Raw genomic sequence first — 23,259 nt, 5'->3', positions numbered from 1 at the left:
TGTAGCAATGACCACATGCGAAAAAATCACAGGCGCATTATTTAATCAGAAAGGCATTATGGTGTACTAAAAACATCCCCATTTAGTTGTGAAGGTTGTCTTGCTTCTATCTTCAAGCGTGATTTTGATCTAATGGTACCAGAGAACCCATCAGTGAAGGAGTACACTTCCTAGCCACTTACATTATCCAATACCTCATCAGTGAACGGAGTCGAGAAAGGATCATGCACACAAGCATAATTCATCTTCCTAAGATCTACGCATATCCTTATTTCATCCTTCTGCTTCTTTTCCTGTACCACCATTGGGCTCACCCAATCAGATTCCTATACAAGCTCAATGATGCCTGCCACGAGCATCTTATCTAACTCTAAGTGGACCTTCTCCTTATACTTCAGATTGAGATGGTAAGGTATTTGTTTAACCGACTTTGCGCAAGGTTTTAATGTGATCTTCATAACGCCCAAGTCTCCTATTATCCCCTTTAACTTCATGAACTTGGTAGGCCACAAATCCTGGTATTCACGGAGCAGTTCGATGACCTTATCTACAGTCACGTCATCCTAGTAATCTCTAATCTTCATGAATTTGGGTTCTCCCTCTGTACCAATATTTATCTATTTAGTTTCCAGCAGCACGGTTATATCAAGATTCTCGATCTGTGGTCCCTCGACCTCGCTGTGACCCTCGGTTTTAGGGATATTAATCTTTTGGGGGTCCTTGTCTTCTTCTTCAATAGTCACATTATAGCATTCTAGTGCACGACTTAGCTAAGTAGTCCAATCAGGTTGAATCTAATCCAAAGGATCCCGTGGTATCCTAAAGATCACTGCTTTAACTTCTTGTAGCGCTTCATCAATACAGTCAAGCCTGTCTTCGAAGCTGAATGTTATTACAAACCCTTCGCACAAAATATCCCATTCTCCTATGCCATGGCAAAGCTCTTTCTCCAAGTACCAGTTCATTAGGATGACATCCAAGGTGTGACAAAACAAGCGCACCCATTGAGTTTGGGGTTTCGCTCCATAGGCCTTAGCCTATTTGGCCAAGTGTGTGCGTGGATCATCCTTCCCGTCATACTTATCCATCACTTTTACCTTTGTCTTGCTAAAGCGTGTTCTCATCATCCTCCTATACTCGCACCAATCATTAAAACTACCCTTGTGTGTACCCCACCATCTTGCGGGCATAGTGTGCAGTGCCTAGTCTAAAGCCTGGAATCGGTGCTTCTCTAGTACTTCCATTTCAAATGCATCCAAAAACACATCTACATCATTCAAGCCATCATAAGTGGGCATATTTCTTACCTCTGATGACACACAGTGTAGCGACTAGGTCATCATGTTACAACTCAGCCTGGTTACTTCAGGTAGCTGCTTCTACCAGCACTCTAATTATTCATCCAATTCTGAGGTGCAGGAACTCTCATGATCCCATGTAATTTGTCCATCCACTGCCAGATTCACCCAATTTTGGTCTCGCATTGTTATCTTATATATGCAGTCCAAATCGTCATCGCTTTGATAATCATGGACTAGTTCACTATGGTGTGATCCTTCTGCAAGATCTAGGGTTACTATTATGTGAAGCGATTTCTTTTCAAATATCATCTTTCACTTCTTTAGGTTGATTACCCCATTCATGTTAGTAGACCAATCAATGCCAAGGAGCATAGGGTAGGGCTTGTTGTTATCCACAATTTCTATTACTTCAAAATCAGCCAATGTGCTCGCGCCTTCAATATCTACAGTTACTCCCTGCAACCGTCCCATGTGGATGATATTCTGTTGATTTTCCATCCTTAATTGAATTGGAGACCATTGCAGCGCGGGTCTCCCCATCTGCTCCCAAGTATGCTTTGGAAAAACATTTGTGTTTGACCCCAGATCCAGAATAACTTGATCCATTTCATATTTTCCTATCTGCACGGTGAGTCTCACTTCACGTCTTGTCCTTGCCTTATGCTTACCAATCTTCTTTACCATGCGCAGTTCACCCAGAGTGTTTCCCGCTCATCTATTTATAAGTTCCTGCAACCCCTTCATAGCCTTGTTATTATGCAGCAGCTTCATGCAGGTCTCTAGAAAGGTCGTAAGCATAGAAGGGTCCATTTCCTGAACAAGTTTATCCCAACTCCCTGAGGTAGAGCCCTCAGCGAAGCTCTTCTTTTCTTCCATGAACATTTCATGTGCGTGATCCAAATCAAATTCAACTTCCTTCCCTGGAGCTTTGTGAATCCATGCGTTGTCTTCAGGTTGTTTCCCCTTATCGTCACCCATTGGAATTCCACATCGAAGCACTATATTCACATTCGGATATTATTCATGAGGCTCAACCCTCATCATCTGTAGGTTCTGAGTCGGCTATAGAGGTAGCACCCCTTTGTCACATGTCCTTGCTATTAGTGTAGGACAATCCTCAGTCTCATGATCAAATTAAGTACAATATTTGCACGATGGATGCATTGGGTTAGTGCATTCATGGGCATAGTGTCCTAGTCCTCCACAATTGTAACAGATCAATTGTCCCCAACCTCTTCCAGGTCCTCGTCTACCTCGGCCTTGTCCACACCCCTGAAAGCCTGTTTGTGCCATCCCAACACCCTTGTTAGGAGGTCGTGTTTCTCCCTAAACTCTATAGGCAAGTGTTCTATCCATCATCAATTCATAACTTCAGAAAGTGCGCTCATCATGCCCTATCGACTTGTAGAAGTTGTAGAATAGTTGTTGTAGGGTTTGTACAAACTTTTGTAGTAAATGACAATTATCAGTTGTATGTTTCCCTGCTACTTGACATATAGTGCACCACAACGCAGGCCCTGCGCTCGGTCCTACTTGGGTTTCCGGGCTCTAAGGCATTAGTCCTCGTCTTGCAATATAGTTTGCAATGATCGGGCAGTGGTCTTTGTCATGTTCCTAACCATTACATTTCAGGCACCATATCTCTTCGCATGTCTGTGGCTGAACTATTTTGTCCTGCTTCAGAATTTTCATTTCAAGGCAAAGGTTTTGCAACTACACATGGATCTGATGAACCCCTGGATTCAGATATTGCGTTGGTGTTTCATGTAGTCTTATTGCAATTTCCAAGGCCTCTCCCTGAGTCGTAATCTTCTATTCTGGCAGCGCAACCCTTACGTGAGGCAGGAGCGAAGCCACGAACCATTCGTGGTGCTGCCCATTTGTTAAATTCGTACTAGCTTCATGGATTTTACACTTCAATCTCTGATCCAAATCCCAAGGGGTCTCACCTAGTTTCATCGTGATTTCCTTGAATCCCAAAATCGACTGCACCTTGGATTTAGACCTACTGAACTCTTTATTCAGCTTGGTCTGGATCTCTGACAACACAACGTTTGGGTTATCATTAGAGTACTTGATGTACAAAGTTAGTGCACGATCCTGCAGAGCACTAACCAATGTTGCCTTCTTCATGTGATCATTTGTGACACCTTGAGCTTCCCATACAGCTTTTACGATGAACCGGAACTAGTCCAGGTCCTCATTTCCCAAGCCCCTAAACAATGGTATCTTCACTGAGTTCGCCATGTTGAACTGTAATGGAGGTGGTGGTGGTGTGGGCGAAGTCGCAAGTGACAGTGGTGAAGGTGGAGGTGGTGTAGGTGCAGGAACCCTTGTTTCATCAACTAAACTGCACTTGACGGAGAGGCCTGTGCTACTCCCTCATTTTCACTCAAAGGAGGTGAAATTAGTGGGCTATATTCATGACCCTTTCTTCCTTTGTTCCTATAAGTATTTCCACTTCGCGTAGCTCCGAACATCAAGGTAGCTGCATAACCTGCTTTTCGCACGATAACATCTTAATCGAAGTATTTAAATACTTCAAGTACTTACCCCGCAGACCTTTGAAAAAGAGTCGCTCTGCCTCGCTGTAACTGACTGAGGTGTGGACCGTGAATTCAGTCACAAATCCTCCTATGATACGATTGAGCAAATGATCAATAGCATAGGGGCTCTTATCCTTAGAGGCTTCCAGTCTCTGTACTAAGTCCAGGGTCCAGACAATAGGACTGTCAAGCCTCCACCTTCCTTAGCTATCCTCTAGCTTTGAGATCCACTCGTATAACTCAACTAGAAAGGAATAGAAAAAGATCTTGTGGATTTCTGTATACATGTACTTGTCTAGTCATTGTTCCTTGATTAGCCGCGGATTTTTGTTCTCCTACGCCATGAATTCCTGGATTTTCCTATCCAACCAAACTTCAATCTCTTTCTTAGTCGGATTCTAGTGATATGACATAACACATCGCTTATGAAGATTCTAGTCCCTGCAATGGAACCATTTGTTGGCTTAGTGGGACTTGACCCAGGTTCAGCGTTAGTTAGCCAAACAAATCCCTACACTACTAGTCCTTTCGGCATCAGTCCACGGAGCGCGGATCGAAGTCTCACCCGAAGCAGTATGGGGGGATGTTGGAACCAAGTTTCCACACCCTGAGATGGCCGTGATGTCAGTTTATACCCCCTGCTCCTACCTTCGTGCAGTTCGCTAAGCCTTAGGGCTTATTGATCTACCATTTATCCTGACCTTCAGTACCTCCACGAAGGTGTACGATTGATCCTTGCACAACCCTAACTAGCAGTTCAGGTACTTTCGCGCTCCTATGACGATGTATTTTATAGGTTCCCAAGTTATCTTAAGTGTTTACTTATTCTACCAATCAATTACAGTTATCATCGCAAAAACTCATATTCTTACTTGCGTTGAATTAACAAATATAATCACATACATTCGTGCATCAAATAAACATTGTAATATAAACCCAGATCGTAACAAAATATAATCATATGCATTAATAGAGATTAGTACATAGTAATTATAGAATACTTCTATTGATTGATATCTTCCAGTTTAATACAGACTCTATCCGCCCTATGCACATAGCTATAGGGGTTCGCGCACTTAGTTGTGGACTTCTACCCTAGGCCTCTATGCACTCAGCTGTAGAGCCTCTACCTATGCTAAGACCCAAGAACACTTAGGACTTTCCCAATAGTCTGCTACTAACTCTTATCTTCCTTTCTTACAACCTAGAGCTTACTTGCTTAGCTCCTTTTTATACAATCCCATGGTCCATGGACCATGGGTAGATCTTTATAGCCGACTTGACACTTTACAAAATAAGGGTGGACAACCCTTTATGACTCTTGACACCTTCACACTCCGTGACCACAAAATGTGAACACTTTACAACTTTATTACAAAATTGTCCCAAAACATGGGCTTTTAGCCCCAAAACTGCTCTTGGGGGAACCCTTTCCCAACATTATTCAAAACACATCAAATTTTAGAGTGTTAGATTCCTTCATGACAACTCTTTTCACCTACTCCTCATCCACAGCCACAACATATTTTCAGATGCCAACATTGTCATCAAGTTGGTAATGATAAAGATAATTGTTTTGGTATTCATCCATGTGAGAATTGTGGTCAACACACTCATTATTCAAGAAAATGCTTTAGAAAAAAGACTCCTGCAAGAATGAAGATTCACCTTGGATGGATCACTTCTTGGGAAAGGGCCTCAACAACCAAGAATATATTTTGATAATATCATAGAATTTGTTCTCAAGTATTGATAAGCCTTGTGGTTGATTTTTCTTCATCTTCTCACCTTTTATATGAAATGGGGGTAATTTATTTTCATCTACAAGCTTCAAATATACATCAAGTAAGCTTGAGCCACAACCTGAAACATGTTTCCTGAGCCTATAATCAGAGTCAACCATACCCATATTCAAGTTTATAGCCAGAAAGAGAGAAGCCTTGTGGATGCCTTTGGTTGGTTTCCTTCCTTAAACCACCATAGGTTGAGACATCCCTTTTCTAGGCTCATTGTCTCCCTTTTCAAAACATTAGGGACACTTCCTCTAGAAGAAGACTAATAACTTCTTGCTAGATTTGGAACTGTTATGGGAACTGCACTAATAATTTCAGGTTGAGACCTCAATTGTATCCCTCTTGAAATAGTTATGGATCATTTCATCTATCACAATCCTTTAAATTTTTTCCATATTTGAAACTATTCTAGGAACTGCACTAAGTGTTCTAGTTCTGGTGGTCACCCTTAAACCATCGTCAGTTGAGACCTTGAGTTCTCCCACCTTATACCTTCATTTGAGGGAGCACATTAAGCCTATTTTTGTCATGCATTGTTGTATTTTTTTTATTATATCTCTTCTTGGACTCATATATAACCCTTTGGATTAAAGGGGGGAATGTTGGACACCTAATCCGCAAATGGTTTTGGGTGTGGAATGTGAACAGTCAATGGAGTCCAACATACCTTGGAAGGTTAATCCAACGGTCATAAACAATGTATCTATATGTGTATATTTGTGAATAATAATGAATTCACTGATTATCTTACTTTTGTTATCCATTATTTTGTGTTTTTTAAGATTCATACTATAAAAAGTAGTCCAAAAATGAATCATTCAATAGAACAATGAAGAAAAATGAGGTATCATAGTAAACATAATAAAAATGCACTATATTTTTCAGCCCATAATTCAAAGTTTATGTTGTTAAGGTCTTCCTTATAAACCTGATTTTTGTTGTCCAAGCTACCAAGGCCTAATTCTTGAGATAGTTTCATAAACTTGTGAAGGATATAGCTTAATTATCTAGGTTTGAAATGAGATAAAAAAAAAAACCACGTCTCTAAAAATATATTGAACAAATTTATTTGGAACAATTCATGTTTCTCTATTTCTAAATAATGATACCTTTTAATCATGCCCTTGACAAAGTGTATGACTTTTGTAAGTCAAAAATTAGGCATATTAACTCAAAATCAAGAAAATGATGGCCCATGTTGGAAACATCATGAAGAGCACCAAAGGATAAAACCAATGGTTTTCAAAAAAAAATTCTAAGGGTGGATATTATATCCTATTCAAAATATATCTGATATGGAGGTCACCTACTAATAGGGGAAAGGGTCTAACATTGGAATTTTCACAAACAATTTCTAATTTTGATGAAATATGAAATTATTAGTATGGGAACCCTTCATTTTATGATATATTTGGGTTTCAAAAATTAAAAATAAATTTAAAATGACCTCTTTAGAATCAAAAGAAACATGATACTTGAAATGGGATAGAAATGAGTCAAGTTGGATTTGATTGCACGATTAACTTTGTTCTACATATTCATATTAATGGTGGTTGTTATGAACATGGAAGGATAACAATTGGACGCTAAGGAAAATTGGAAATTTGTAAATTTAGTGACAATGAAATTACTTCTTCATTGTGTGGGACCTTATGCCAAGTCCATACTAAAAGGGTGAAATATCGTATTATCCTCATTGAAAAAATGTACACCTATCTAATCTTTAAATTAGAATAAATTATAAATTTTCAAATTAGTTACATGCACTTGGAGCCCTTTGCAAGGCTTTCAAAGGGGTCCATGGTAAGCTATATTTTTATGTCAAATAGAAAACCACCATTAGTTTATTCTTCGTAATTATAAAAACAATCCAAAGCCCATCTTTTAGAACTATAATATGGCGATATTGAAAAAGATTTATTTATTTATTGAGGATTCATCATGTGCCTATGATTATTTAGATAACCCAGGCATAGGAAAGGAAAATAACATTAGGCTCATTTATTAAGAAAAATGATGAGTAATTTATAAATTATTTTTAAAATTAATTAAAAAAAACCACATACCTTGAAATAAAATATAAAATAAAAAACAATCCACATTTCTATCTACCTATCTATGGTTAATCATGTAAACCATCTAAGTTATTTATAATACTAATGGTCTCCATTGAATTATCATGCTCAAATTAAGGAAAAAGATATCATATCTTTCATGAGATTTTTTTAGCATTGTTTGTACTTGGATATTTGTACTAAGAACTAAGTTCATATAGTGGTATACAACTTCACTTGGTTTATAATCTTGAAATTCAAAAAAAATTAAAAAAATTCTATGTTATTTAGTATCCTTTAATAACCATTGGCCCAATAAAAAAATTGAATTCGATTAGAGTCCATTACTGAGAAAATAAGGGTATGCTTTCCTTATAAGTAATGCACCAACTAATAGTCACATCCCCATTCATTACTTTTCATGTAAATGGATATGTATATGTGCTAGGAATAAAATCACAGATCATTAAAATAAAAGTGAATATGGAAATAAAACATTGAATCAAACAACTCAAAGAGACACCAATATACGTAGTTCACTCAAATTGAGATCATAGAGAAATAGTCAATCTCTCCTTTTATATCATCTAAAAAAATTAAGGGATTACAATTTGTATCACATCCACTACCACCTCATCTTCTCTATCTCAGAATCTCCTCTTTCTCAATTACAATTATGTCTCAGTAATTACATAGACACAATACGTTCCCTCATAAAAAAGAGGGTTGTCGTCAAGTCAAAAAACATTAATATAAAATATATCATCATATTTGTGACTTCATGATGAATGGTCAAGATTGATTACAAAATTACAATATTTTACAAGGAAAATAAAAAAAAATAATATATATTCATGAGAACTACCAACAAAAACTTGCTAGAGGGGTTCCAAAAAATCTCCATCACTCCCTTAAATTCCCTAGAAAAAATAGAGAGTGGGAAAGACCCATTATGGCCCCATCAAGGAGTGGGGTCCAAAAGTGGCTAAAAACGAAACTTATGAATCAGGATGATAATGCAACCAACAATATGCCATTACGGGAATTTTAAGTTAAAAATGGGCCTCAAAACAAAGAATGAAATAAAAATATTAAATTTAAAAGAACCAATAAGATTCAAGATGATGATGTCGTCATGTTGTAGGACCTACAACCTTCCTCCAAAAATTTTCCTATGCTTCGATTTTGGAGACTTCCTTCCTATCCACAGGAGCTTATCTTGTACTAATTCAAGTATTCATGTTTTGAATGAGACTTATATTTTTCATTTGTGCTTGTGTTTGCTTGTTTCCAATCTTAACTGATCTTTCTAACTCACAAGCTAACCTCTTGACTCAGTCACACAACAGTTCTAGGCTTGCCTCAAGAAACTGCACAATCCTTGGGGCAAGCAACATTGATGATTGGAATTGCACAATTTAGACTGGTAGTCAGCCTTGAACTTAGAACTGTACAGTCATGGAGGGAAACCCAACACTGAGCCTGGAAACTGCACAATCCTTCACTGAGCTAAAAAATTACGCAATTTACTGAGCCGCAAAGTTTCCCAGTTCCCTAGAGTTATGCATTCTTTCTTGGCAATCTGCATAACAAGTTTCCCCAGAAAAGAAAAAAATTTAAAAAGAAAAAAACATCCCTAAAAAATAGGTATCCATTATTAGTATCCTGAAGGAGGCACACTCATTACTTTTAGAAACTTTCACCAAGTGTAAACTTTTCCTTGATTTTTGTCATGCATGTAAACCCTAATTTGCTCAAATATATTTAATTGATGCCTCTAGAGATAATTTAAAAATTCAACCTTGGAGCTATATAATTCCCAAGGAGATCAATGGATCTTCGATACGGTTGTCATCGCTTTTTGGGTGAGTTTCAATTTTATTGTCTTTTGCTGCTTTTTCTATCACTTTTTGTCATTTTTCTTGTGTGAGTGTTGTTTGACTTATTTATATTCATAGTTGTTGGAATTTAAACTTATTTTTTCTTGTAGAAGTGTTGTTCTAATTTTCCGTTTACCTTTCATAAGTGTCACATCGGTTTTCCTATTTTTGCATTGATGGTTGCCATTGCAGCGACTCCCCTCACATACTTGATTTTCCTTCTATTTGTTTAGTTTTTGCACTTGATCCATATTGATTTATTCATACTTAGTCAGATCACCACCCAAGCACACATCATCCTTAGTTCTTCTCGTTTTCCACACTTCCACCAGGCAGGTCTTCACTTTCCTTGGCCATATTTTGCCTTGCCCAAGTGGGTACTATGCAATCCTAAGGCTCAAGTCGAGAGCTTGGCCTCTAGATCTATGTAGTGTATAGTATATGCTCGCTCAACTGTGAATTATGCAGTTCCAGGGCTCATTCTATCACCTTGGCCATTGAGCTCTCCCAGTCTCTACCCAGGTTGAACTGCACATTGCATAGTCTCAAGCCTCAAACTACAACCTTGGTTGTTGGGACTACACAATGCGTAGTTCCCACAGCCAGTATCCCTTTCTTGTTAATGAAAACTGCACAATCCCTCTTAATATTTGCCCAGTTTGCTGCTTGATCATGCTTTCAAGGTAGATTTGCAAAAACTAATGTTTTCTTGCCATGAGTGTCCTTTTTGTCCCAAAAGTACCACACTTGTGAAGCACTTCTCCCCAAAAATAATTTCTACCATGGCACCTAAGAGAGCTTCTTCAAAAGAGACAACAGAAAGAAGTATTAGGGAAGCAGTTGAACAAACACCAGTAGACTTGCCAGTGTAGGCACACACTCAACTGTTTATAAAAAAGGGGTCAACACTAACATGGAAGCAAGTTAATGAAAATATTTCAGCAAAGAGTCTTGAGGAAAATCTAGAGGACCGACAAGTTTATCTCAGTATCCAGCAGTGAGGACTACATAAGGTTGCATACAGATATCCAAAATTCCATTGTGTCGACGTCATAAGTTGGATTGTTTCATAAATTGATGAGAATACCATGACATTGAGCAGTGCTAGCAGATAGAAGCTTGCTACCTTTCTAGCAGAATATTATCAGCACATCTATTACTTTCTCGAGCCAGTGAAACTCACAGACTCATTTTTCAATGGAACCAATAGCTATTGAATACAAGAGATATTGTCAAAGGCTCCATGAAAGATCCATCGAAGTTTCAAAATACAACCACCCATTGATATAAGACAAAGTCCCTCAGGAAGGCCTACGAGATATTGGTTATCTTAGCTTGCACGATCCATGGTCAGAAAAGGATGGAGACCTTTTGCTGAAGTGTGGGCATTCATATTAAACTAGGTTGTGAATGAGAGAAATCTTTTCAACTGGTCAAATTTGTTGGTCCAACGGTTGAGATCCCATGTAGCACAGCCCCAGAGTCCTCCCAAAGGTGAGAAAGTAAGGTTTTGTATGTCTGCATATTTAGTGGATGCAATATGGTCACAACATCTATTTCCTTACATGAACTAGAGATGGACACCATAAGACACTGCCATGTATATATATTGCAAGCTATTATCGTATTGTAGTCATCGAGGAGTAATGGAACAAATAACTGACGATTTCATCATCACGCTCTACATACTCATCTTTGAAGAAGAACCACCTTCGCATGTCATGAGGAGTAATGGAGGAAATAACAAAGATCGTAAATTGGTATTCCTCACTAGGTGGCACCTTCCTTAGAGTGTTTGACAGAGAGAAGTTTCCGCGTGTTTTACAAACATATGCCACTGAAAGACGTGCCATGAAAGAAGTGTCATATCATTTCGCCGCAGGGTTCAGTCAGAAAATTTGCAAAGGAAGAAGAAAACGCCATGGCCCACCCTTCCTTTGGAAAATGGATTATAAAAAAATAAGAACTTGAAACTCATACATACCGATGGAATGGAAATAGTGAAGTTTTCATTTAGTACTCGAGACTTTAATCCCTATGATCCCCATAGTATTTGCAAAGACCATTGTGTGAGAATTCACTTTCAGTGGATCAACAGGGCTTTTCATTAGCTAGAGGAGGATCCATGGAGAAATTTATACAATTCCTAAAAAATCCATGAGTTGGTCAGTTTAATAGGGATTTCACAGATTACTTTGTAGAGGGTAGAAACTCCAGAACAAATAGTAGTCGAAGGAAGCAATCCCATGCAGGACAAGGGGAAGAGAAATATTACTGAAAGTCTGGGGGGGGACAAAGCTACAAGATGAAAGAAGATCTGATTCTTACGAAATAAGCTTTAGCAATTAAAGTGAAGAGGAAGTAGAGAATAAAGAGAGTAGAGTGGAGGAAGAGAGAAAGCCAAAGATTGTAGGAAGTAGAGGAAAAGTTGAAGGAAAAATAGGATCATAGAAAAATTAACAATAAGAGAAGGAGAAGTAGGAAGAAGAAGAAAGGAAAGGCACAATAACAAGAGAAATAACATCCATATAGGTTGAAGAGCAGGAAAAAAACCAACTAGCAGTTGAGGGGGAAGGTGAACAAATGCAGGATCAGGAGCTTGCTCAGTAGATTGAGCACTCGATTGAAGTTACAAACATGGATATGGAGTAGGAGATGAAAAATGAAGATTTTGATCTAATGTCGAGCACACCACAAGTCACCGTTCAGTCTCCACCACCTCTAGCAGTAGAGCTAGCCCTGAGTGAGGAAGGGGATGTTGTTCCTCTTGATGATCATCCAGTAATGGATGTGTACAATCTATCATTTAATGAGTTCCAAAAGAAGATTGTACAAGAATGGAGAAAGCATTTTTTGAATGATCACAAATCACCTGCATTTAGTAGAGAAAGGGTGATAGTGGAGGATGCCACGAAGAATTTAAATTCCATTTCCAAATCCAACATGGCCTTTGCAAGTGCAACAAAATCAAACTTTCAGTATTTGACGGTCGAGAATGAGAAATTGGCACAAAACTTACAGGTTTTCGAGTAGGAGGTAGAACAACTCCATGCAATAGCACCTAATGTAGTTTCCGCATAGGTCTAATTGGAGGAGATGAGAGCAGTGATACTTGTTGAAGTATTTGTTGGTTCTAAAATGTGGATGCAAATTAGAGTTTCATTTACTATCAATCCGAGTAAGTAAACTTTGAGGATCATCCAATATATATGGACTTAGAGATAAAATAAACTAATCTAGGTGAAGAAATGCCAAAGCTCCCTTACAGGAGACTGTTCATTAATATTTCTAATCATCTTAATCAAAAAACTATTTAAAGTAATGAAATTAAAGCACTTAAACCTAATTCTGATTGATTGCATGAAATATTAAAGCTCTCTTACAAGAGACTATTCGTTTGTATCTTAAGCATATGAATCAGAAAATTAAACTAACGAAATCAAGCATTAAATAACAAATCAAATTCATTGAAAGAAACGTTCATACTTTCTTACGAAAGGTCATTCGTTAATATTTCAAACATATGAACCTAATGAATTTTACAAACAAACATACAATGAAATCTTACCAAAACAAAAGTGTACTTGCTAGACAATGGGGGCCCTTCCAAGGATCCACAAGCACATCAAAAGAGAATTCAAATGTAGAAGATCAAAGAAGCTCCATTTTATTTATCTTTAATTGCAAATTGCAATTACAAGTTCTACATTCCAAGAGGTTCTAAAATCTCCATTACAATTATTCCAAATTCTAACTTCTCCTTACAAACTTATAATATCCTAAGGTACTAAATTCTAAATTCCAAAGTTACAAATGAAGGAGATAACACTCCTATTTATACAAAAGTTATGATAACAAACTCATAAATTTGAATCCATTATTCCCTCTTCAAATCCACACATCTCTCAACCAATGGTGGCACATAACCCTATCCTCCATGAGCTTCTCCATGAAGTCCATGATCTCCTCAAATTCGAATTTGAACATACAATGCCACATAAGGGTGCCTTAGAAGCTTCCTTTGTACCTACACATGTCAAAAAACTCATTCTAATTGTTAGGTATAAGTATATGGATATTATTTTCTAAAGTTTAACAAAAAATTCTCTTAAAAATACTAAGAATTAATAATATTTTGGAAAACACAAAGGTAACCCATATAATGATGAAATTGAAGTGGATGGGATGCATGGTGGTGGAATAGAGGTGAGAAAATGTGTGAATGGAGAGAAAGTGGATGTTGAATGGAGTGAAAGTAGATGCATTTTAAGGATAATTCTTATGCCCAACAGTGTCAACACTCGGGGAAACCATGTGGAACCTCTATGAGGAGCTTGTGACCGTACACTAAGCAATTTTCCATTTTCATGGCCTACAACATTAGAGAAAATATTTTGTTAAAACTCTCAAGAACATGTAAGTTGCCATTATCTATGTGCAAGAATGGACAATGCGATACCAAGGGGAACCTCTTGACTTAGAGAAGAAAATGGAGCCACAGGTAGAGCTGGAGAGATCGAGAGTTCGAATATTGATTCTGAACAAGAAGTAGCTCACCTAATTTATTGGTAGCATTTAGAACTCATATGTATGGTTATTCAGTAGTTTGGATGTCTTGGTGAAAATACACAAGATCCCATCAGTTGGCTCGCTCACCAAAACCAAACCCAGGAACTAGGTCCAGCAAGAGATCAGAGTACTTGGAGAAGCTAAGGCAGATATCCATCAAGGAAGATTTGGAGTTGAACAGACAGAACGTGAAGAACTACATCGGTGACCTTGTCCAAATTAGAACAATGTTTCTCATGCTTCAGAGGGAAGTTAAAATTGGTTCCACGTAATTGTACCGAGATGCCATGGAGGCTAAAGTCCACTTCTAGGAAGACATCATCACATAGTTTGGGGATGTCATCGCATAGTACCAAGCTTGTCACCAATATGTGACTAAGAAGCATCAAAATTGGTACCTGGATAAAGACTCCCTTATCAAGCTATCTACATGTTAGTTCCTCAAGAGGGTGAAAAAATGAGAAGAAAAATTTAAAATTTGTTAGCAAAAGGATTCATTAGAGAAAGCATGCATTCTTGTGCCACTTTTTCTTTACTATCACCTAAGAAAGGGAACAAATGAATGTTGTGGACCGACTCTAGAGTTATGAAAAAAGTCATAGTTAAGTATAGATGTCCACTACCTCATATGGATGACAACTTAAACTATATGGTTGGTGCAAAAATATTCTCTAAGGTGGACTTAAGGAGCAGCTACCTCTAGATCTGAATCTAAGAAGGTGATGAATGGAAGGCAATGCTCAAAATCCACGATAATGGCTAGTTATGTCATTCATATTATCTAATGTTCCTGCCACTTTTATGTGAACTATGGACAAAGTTTTTATACCCTACATCGGGAAATTTTGCATTATTTATTTTGATAACATTTTGTTTTTTATAAAAAACGTGGAAGAATATTTGAGCCATTTAAACATAGTGCTTGATACACTTAGAGAAAAAATATTGTTTGTGAATCTTGAGAAGAGTGAACTTTGTATGGAAAAATTATTTTTCCTTGGGAATGTAATTTTCTCCAAATGGAGTGAGTATGGACCCAAAAAAGGTTAGATCCATATTAGAATGGCCTACCCCTCAAAGCATCATAGATGCGAGGAGTATTCATGGGATGGTAAAATTTAGTGGGATAAGTGTTGCCATAACCAATTGTACAAGGGGAAATTCATTTTCATGGATTAAGGTAGCTAAGAGAATTTTTGAACATATCAAAAGAAAAGTGGCTAAGGCCCCCATCCTAACTCTACCATATTTTGATAATATATTTACCATTAAATGCGATTCTTTAGTCATTGTAATTGGAGGGGTCCTTAGCTAAGAAGGTCAGCTAGTTCCCTTTTGTAGTGAAAAATTAAATGATGAAAAAAGAAGGTATGAAGCCTATGATAAAAAGTTATATGAAATTGTTAAAATGTTGAAACAATGGAGAAACTACCTTTTACATCGAGAAAGTATCCTATTAACTAACAATCAAGCATTGAAATATGTAAATTCTTGAGCCAAATTGTCCCATAATCATGCTAAATGGTCCTCGTTTCTACAAATTTAGGCATTTGTACATCATTACATAAGTGGGAAAAAATAATGGGGTAGGAAATTCTTTAAGTAGGAGACATGACCTACTTATCACTATGACCAACGAGGTGGTGCTTTTTGACGAAATGAAGAGAAAATATGTTTTAGAGCCCTTATTTTAGCCAAATAATTGGAACTCTCAATAGTCTAGTAAACTCGGGCATAATTCCTTTTGGATATTATTTATTAGCTTATGGATTTTTGTTTAGAGGAATCCAAATTTTCATTCCCCAAGGATCTCGAAGGCAATAATTGATTAGAGAAAGGAATTTAGTTGGATTAAATTATGATTTTGGTAGGGATAAAATCTATAGCCTAATAAGTGAGAAATGCTTTTGTCCTATGATGACGAAGAATGCCAATAAATTTGTTTCTTCATGCAAATATTTTTCAAATTTCTATGGGTGGATAGCAAAACACAAGATTGTATAAACCCTTTCCAGTACTAGAAGGGCTATCATTAGATATCTCCATGGATTTCTTTTGGGGTTTCCTTGCACTCAAAGATGAAACAATTATGTTTTCGTGGTGGTTGAGAAATTCTCCAAAATGGCCTAGTTCATTCCATGTAAGAAAAAAATGATGCAAGAAAGGTGGTTGAATTATTCTTTAGGGAGATAGTGTGCCTACATGAATGTCCCAAGTCCATCCCTAATGACTGAGATTCTATGTTTTTTGGCCACTTTTAGAGGAAATTGTGGTTGAATATTGATAACAAATTACAATATAGTTCATCCTTTCATCCTTAGATTGATGGAAAAATGGAAGTAGTGAACATAAGCTTGGGGAATATTCTTTGGATCTTGGTAGGAGAATATCCAAGGTAATGGGACTTAATTTTGACACATGTTGAAGTTTCTTTCAATTCCAACATTAACATGTTTAGAGGTAAGTTTCCTTTTCAATTTGTTTATGGAGACAACCCACAGGGAATAGTGGATTTGATTGAAATTCTGAAGGGAGAAAAAGTTAGTCCTAAATTCAAAGATTTTGTAAAGCATATGCATGATATACAAGAGGAGGTTTTTTATGTACTTGACCTACGAGAAAACCATAATACCAGAAATATGAAACAATATGACCTAAAACACAAAAATATCACATGAAATGAGACAATATGAAAACATGTTTTATTATTCAGAAGCGTAATACAATGTTCACTTGCCTCTTTGAAGGGGAAATTTCCAATAGAGAAGAGCTCAATTAAAATAAGACTCGGTACTTCTTACCTTGTTGTCTAAGACTATTTATAGCTTTATGACATCCAAAATGCTAACTGCTAGTGGTCCGTTGCATAACACAGGTTAACCACTTTATTTATTAACTACGGCCCATTTATAACTAATTGTGGTCCCTTTCTATAATGTGGTTAGACCACTTACAATTATAACTAATGTGGATAACCGATTACGATATTTATTGACTCAAGTAACTAACTATGACTCTGAAGAGGCTTATTAAATGAATAAGGGAGCTAGGATTGGACCTTAACATGCCCTCCCCCATCAAAAGTAACCTTGTCATCAAGGCTGAAGTTTCTAAAGAATATTGGTTGGTTCCCATGTCACATCTTCCGAAGAGATCTCTTTCCACTTGATGAGGACCTCCTTAATCGTGCGGTCATGGATATGTATTTCATGATTATCGAGGACCTGTTTAGCTCATAGCCACAGTGAACGTTCCTCATCCAGTTTTAGCAGGATGGTTTGAACCATGCAATTATTCCCCACAACTTTCTTGAGGCAGGATACATGGAAGATAGGGTGGATTTTTTAAGTATTTAGTAGGGCCAATTTGTAAGCAACTTCTCCTATACGCTGAAGTACTTGAAAAGGCCCATATAATTTTGGGGCTAGTTTTTGGCAGCCCTTTTCATTGATAGAGGCCTTCTTATAAGGTTGGAGTCATAGGAATACCTTGAAAGCTACTTGAAATGACCTCTCTGAACAGTGTTGGTCAGTTAGTTGCTTCATTCAATTCTGATCTTGATGTAGATTATCTTTGAGATGAGAAATCATGGTAGCATGGTTTTGTAGGAGCGGATCAACTAATTGTACTTTGGATGATCTAGGGATATAAGAAGTTGGTGAAGGTGGTAGTTGGCCATACATTTCCTCATATGGCATCATATTGGTGGCTTCATGAGAGTTAGTATTATATCGCCATTATTATAAAGCTAACCATTGTACCCATTGATGTTTTTTTTCTGCAGTGAAGCACCACAAATAGGTCTCCAAATGTTGATAGCTTTTGTTTGACCATCGGTTTGGAGATGATAGGTTGTACTCATTTGGATGTGTGTGCCCTGTAGCTTGAAATTTTCCCGTGAAAAATTGTTAGTGGAAGTGGGGTCTTGATCAGACACAATGGAAGTTGGCATGCCATGGAGTTTGAATATTTGGTCCATGAAAAATTGAGCGACCAATATTGGGGTAAATGGGTGTGGGAGAGCACAAAAATGAGCATATTTGGAAATTCTATCAACAACCACCATGATGAAATATTTGTTTCTTGACTTTGGGAGACCTGTAATGAAATCCATGGAAACATTTGTCCATATGGAAGCAGGAAGAGGCAAGGGTTGCAAGGTGCCTGGTAGCTTGATTTTTTCTCTTTTGTTGTGTTGGCATACTTCAAATTCAGCTACAAAAGTAAAAATGTCATGCTTCATGCCAGTCAAAAACAAAGAGCGCCATGCGTGTGCATAAGTCTTTTGAAAGATTGAATGTCCAACAATGGGAGAGGAGTGCAACTTTTCCAAGATGCAGGGGTTTGAGTGTGGAGGTTGGGGCCAACACCCTATCCCTATAATGAAGAACCTCATTCATCTGAGAGTAATCATCTGAGAAATTAGGATTTTCTCGTACTCTTTCAATGAGCCGGGAAAGGTATGGGTGGGAGAGTAATTTGTGATGAGTTTCCTCAATCCAATCTCAGATGGGTAAAGAGAGGGATAATAGGGTGCCCTCTTCCTCAAACTAACACGATAAAGCATCAAACACTACATTGTCATGCCCCTTCTTGTAAATTATCGCATAATCATATTCTAGCATTTTTGCAAGCCATTTATTTTTTGTGGTAACGATAGTCACTACTCTAGAAAATATTGTGTATTTGGAAATGATGGCCCAATAATATGGTCACCAAGTGTCTACTACATGTAATATGGCCATCATTTCTTTCTCATATTTATATTGAACCAGATGTTTTCCACTGAGTTGTTGAATGGTGAAAGCCAATTGTCTACCTTCTTGCATTAATATTGCACTAATGTCGTACCTGAAGCATCACATTCAATCACAAATGATTTGGTGAATTCTGGTAAGGCCAATACTAGAGTGGAGCACATGGCCAGTTTGAGAGTTGGGAAGGCCTACTAAGCTGTGTCAGTCTACAGAAATGATTTTTTCTTGAGAATATGTTGTGGTCACCAACAACCCCCCTCTTTGTTTGATATTAGTAATAACATCAAGCAAAGGGGGACCCTTAACCAAAAAAATCAAAAAAATATTTTTGTTTGAAAAATCTTTTGTATTAACTCCCTAAGAGCTATATCACATCGCAAAGGAAAAAGGAGCGCTTTCCCAAAGCGCATAAATACACTGAGGAGGAGTGACGCGAGAACTCATCGCATCGCGTGCATTAAAAGTGCTCAAAAAGGGAAAACCTAAAGAATCGCCGACGGCCGATATGCGACGTCGCACGTCACAATGTCGCATAAAGCAGCACAGAGTGACAAAGCGAAAACCTTGCGACCTTGCGATATGTGATTTGCGACCATGCAAAGCTGCGACCTGTGATCTATGGTTTGTGATGAATGAGACCATCAATTGTTGCGATACCACTTATTTACATCGCAATCTTCAATGCTACGATACAAATCGCAAAAAACCATTCATCGCAAGCATTCCTCGGCATGATCCGTGAGCCCAAAATTGGGCGCGCACCTTACGGGAAATTAATGATTGTACACCTGTGTATCCAAAGATGATTATGTTGCGTTTTTCGAAGAGTCAAGTCATAATGGGTGACATGATTATGCATTCATTAGAACTTAATTGCTTTCATGTCAATCTTTTCTTCTGTCTCTTTTCATTTACGTGAACTATAAGTCAGCAACTGATATAAATCTATATGCAGGAAACATCTAAGGAAAAGCGCTAGAGCTAGAAGAACAGAGAGGAGATGACTTCGCAGATGGATACTGCATACAGCAGGACCGCGGGTCCCAGAGTATCACTCAACAAATGCTGATGGAAATAGGCTATCTAGGACTCAGAGTCAAAGGTGCACAAAAGCAAAGCGTTTATGAAAGATCCTGAGTCCCAAATTGGGTAAAGCAAAAAGAAAAACGCTTAAGGGGAAAGACGTCTCAGACAAGCCTGGAACAAAGAATGGAAACAAGTTTCAATCGAGAAAATCGTTCAGGCAACAAAATCCCCAGCTCATTGAGTCATTCGCACGGCCGGAAACCGAAATAGCAACAGCACAATCAGTTTGAAAGAAATCTGAGTTGTACTAAGTATACACGCCGTGAAGACACTCCTCCAGAAGAACACTTTCAAAAATATCTTCTAGTTTGTCAGAAAGAGGTGCCAGCTCTTGTTATTTCTAATTTTCAAGCTCGACCTAAAGGAAAGGACAAGGAGCCGACTCTTTCACGGTGAACAGTGCATCGCTTACAGCACTAAGGAGCAGATACAGAAATGGTTAGAAATTAGATTCAGTTTTTAGAAATAAATTTGTTTTAGTAAAAGGGCGGTCATTTGAAGCCGTTCCCTAAATTTGTGTAATTAAAATTAGCCGGTTAGTAGTATTTAACCCTTCTCGTTGCATTGGAGAAGGGTCCGGAAATTTGTCAAAAAACTTGTCCTCAGAACATGCACTTTTGCACCCTCGGAGGGGGTTTTTGATGAATGGACGGATCAAGATTTATTTATGTTTGCATTTTAATACCTGCTACTGATGTTTCACTTCTGTACTCTTAGTAGGCATTAGAAGTAAGTAGAAATAGATCATTATTTCTTAAGGTCTGTGAGTATAAAATCAGTCATAAATGGTACTTTTATCTCTTGACGAGTTTTCTTCTTGCATTCTTAGAGTAATATACAGCTGATGTTGTTTATATGTTAATGTATGAATGAGTGGACTACCATTTGGCACTTTTGTACGGTGGAGTCATTGATTTGTGCTTAATACATGAATAACTAATTATGCGATATGTTGTTCACAACCGTTTTGCTTAACTTTTTATGCAGGATGGTTCATCTTAATTGATTTATATTCTCATAATAACTGAATAATCTTCGTTACCAGTTATTGTGTGAAATATTTCTAGATCGCATAATGGAAAAAGTTCTATCCTGGGTTAGCGTAGATTAGATGTGTTGTTCTTGATAGATTAAAGTAGTATAAAATTCAGTCTTAGAGTTTAGAATTAAATTAGCTTAGAAATAATTCCAGATTTTCATTATCATAATCTACACACGCACACATCACCAAACTCTACACACACACACCCCTTAGATCGGGAAGCTGGTCCCGTTATCCCCAGTCGGACCCGCTACACCAAACGGACACGGAGCCGCCAACCAGGTTCCCGGCCGGGTGGGTATCCCCCTTGTTGTTGACCCGATTTCAGGGCCCTCAACAGAATACTAGTGAGTGGTCAAGGAATGTGTCCATAATTGTTGAAAGACATGTGATAGTAATCCGTGAGACCCAAGAATCTCTGCAAACTCTTCAAGCTTTTTGGTTGGGGCTAATATTGTTGGAAAAAATACTGAGGAGGGGGGGGGGGGGGGGGGGGGGTTGAGTCCGTGTTTTCAAACCATTAAACTTTTCAATTTCAGCTCTTGATTTATGTACGTGACTTTATTGAAGGGAACCTGTGTGTGTATGTTACTGTTATTCATACAACTAACGTATATCTAGTACAACATATTTTTCAGTTAATTAATATTTTGTTTATCTTGAGACAGTGCATTAGTACTTAATTAAGCATTAAATAAATAGTAACCATGTGTAGTAAGAACAAAATAAATCATTACACATGAACACCAGGATTTAAGGTGGAAACCCAATGAGGGAAAAAACCACCGCTGTTATCGTCTCTGTCCTATTTTTAGTATAAATAAAAAAATTTACAATATTGTACTAGCGTAGACTCATAACACTACACAAGCATCCACCTACAGAAGGCTACGACCTTCTCTCGTTCTCCAGCACCCAATAGAAGGGAGCTTCAACCCCCTGATCACATTTACGAACACCCACCAGAAGGGAGATCCAACCTCTTGAGCTAATTTACCAGCTACCACTAGAACGAATCTTCAACTCCCTCATTGAAGGCTCCAACCTTCAACACCTCTGGGGACCATGTTTCATAAATTTTCATAATAGATCCACCTCATACAACACATCACAACTGTAGGCCACATTTCATCAAATTTTCAGACTAGACCCACTATCAACATTTAAGCCCAAAACCAAAGATCAAATCTAAAACTGATTATTGCAAAAAAGCACTTAATCGTCATTTGAAACAACCAATCTCTGACCTAACTGAATCAACCATCAATTGAAACCCAATCGCTGAATCGACTGAATCAACCAAAACTCGACCAATCAACTGAAACCCAAGCTTAAACAACCACAGTCATATCACTGTAACCAGAATACTAATCAAAATATTGTATATCACAAAAACCATATTTTCTTACTGCAAACCTTGATCAACCATATATCAAAATATATACGCTACTTTACAACATCAAACCCATGTTTTTACGTGCTTTTCATAAAGCATACCCACGTACAGATCTTAAACAACTGAAACCTGAAAATGAACCATTGAATCCTTAAAAAATGAACCATTGTCACTCTGAAACAAATATTGAATCATACACAGATCCACTACATCATTATGAAACAATCACCGAACGTTCACTAAACTTCAATCTCAAACAAAAAGTATCTTCATCATTCTTCAATCAGTTAATTCATCTTTTAAACATTACTGTTAAGATCAGATCATCAAGTAAGACTTCATTGACAGATAGTAGAAACACAAAAAGACTGATTAAACTGGTCAGACATCCTTTTCATCAAATCCCTAGTTTCTGTATGCACTTTCCTTAAAACAAACCCGCGTGTATACACGATTTTCAGGAAACAAACCCATGTATAGATCAGAATATATACACGACTTACCAATATCAAACCCACGTATACACGCCTTTCAGGTTATAAAACCTATATACATATTTTCAATTATTGGCACAAACCTTTATTGCATCACAAAACTTCAGGCATACCCACATATCAGCATACATAGAAAAATCACGTGTTAAGACACTATCATCACAAATCAAATCACCTCATAATAAAGATTGCCATCTCAGATCTATTGGATATGATCCATCATAAAATTCCCAGGTGCATACTTATTTATATATCAAGAAAAACATTAATACCCCATTACATGCATATTTTCTTCAGCTATAACTATTCATAAAATATTCATCACTTGAGCACCTCTACCA

This window comes from Pinus tabuliformis, chromosome 9, assembly GCF_031772625.1.
Source record: "Pinus tabuliformis cultivar Carrire ecotype Pingquan chromosome 9, CPIR1, whole genome shotgun sequence".
Taxonomy (NCBI): Eukaryota; Viridiplantae; Streptophyta; class Pinopsida; order Pinales; family Pinaceae; genus Pinus; species Pinus tabuliformis.
Note: the sequence above shows the minus strand (reverse complement) of the source record.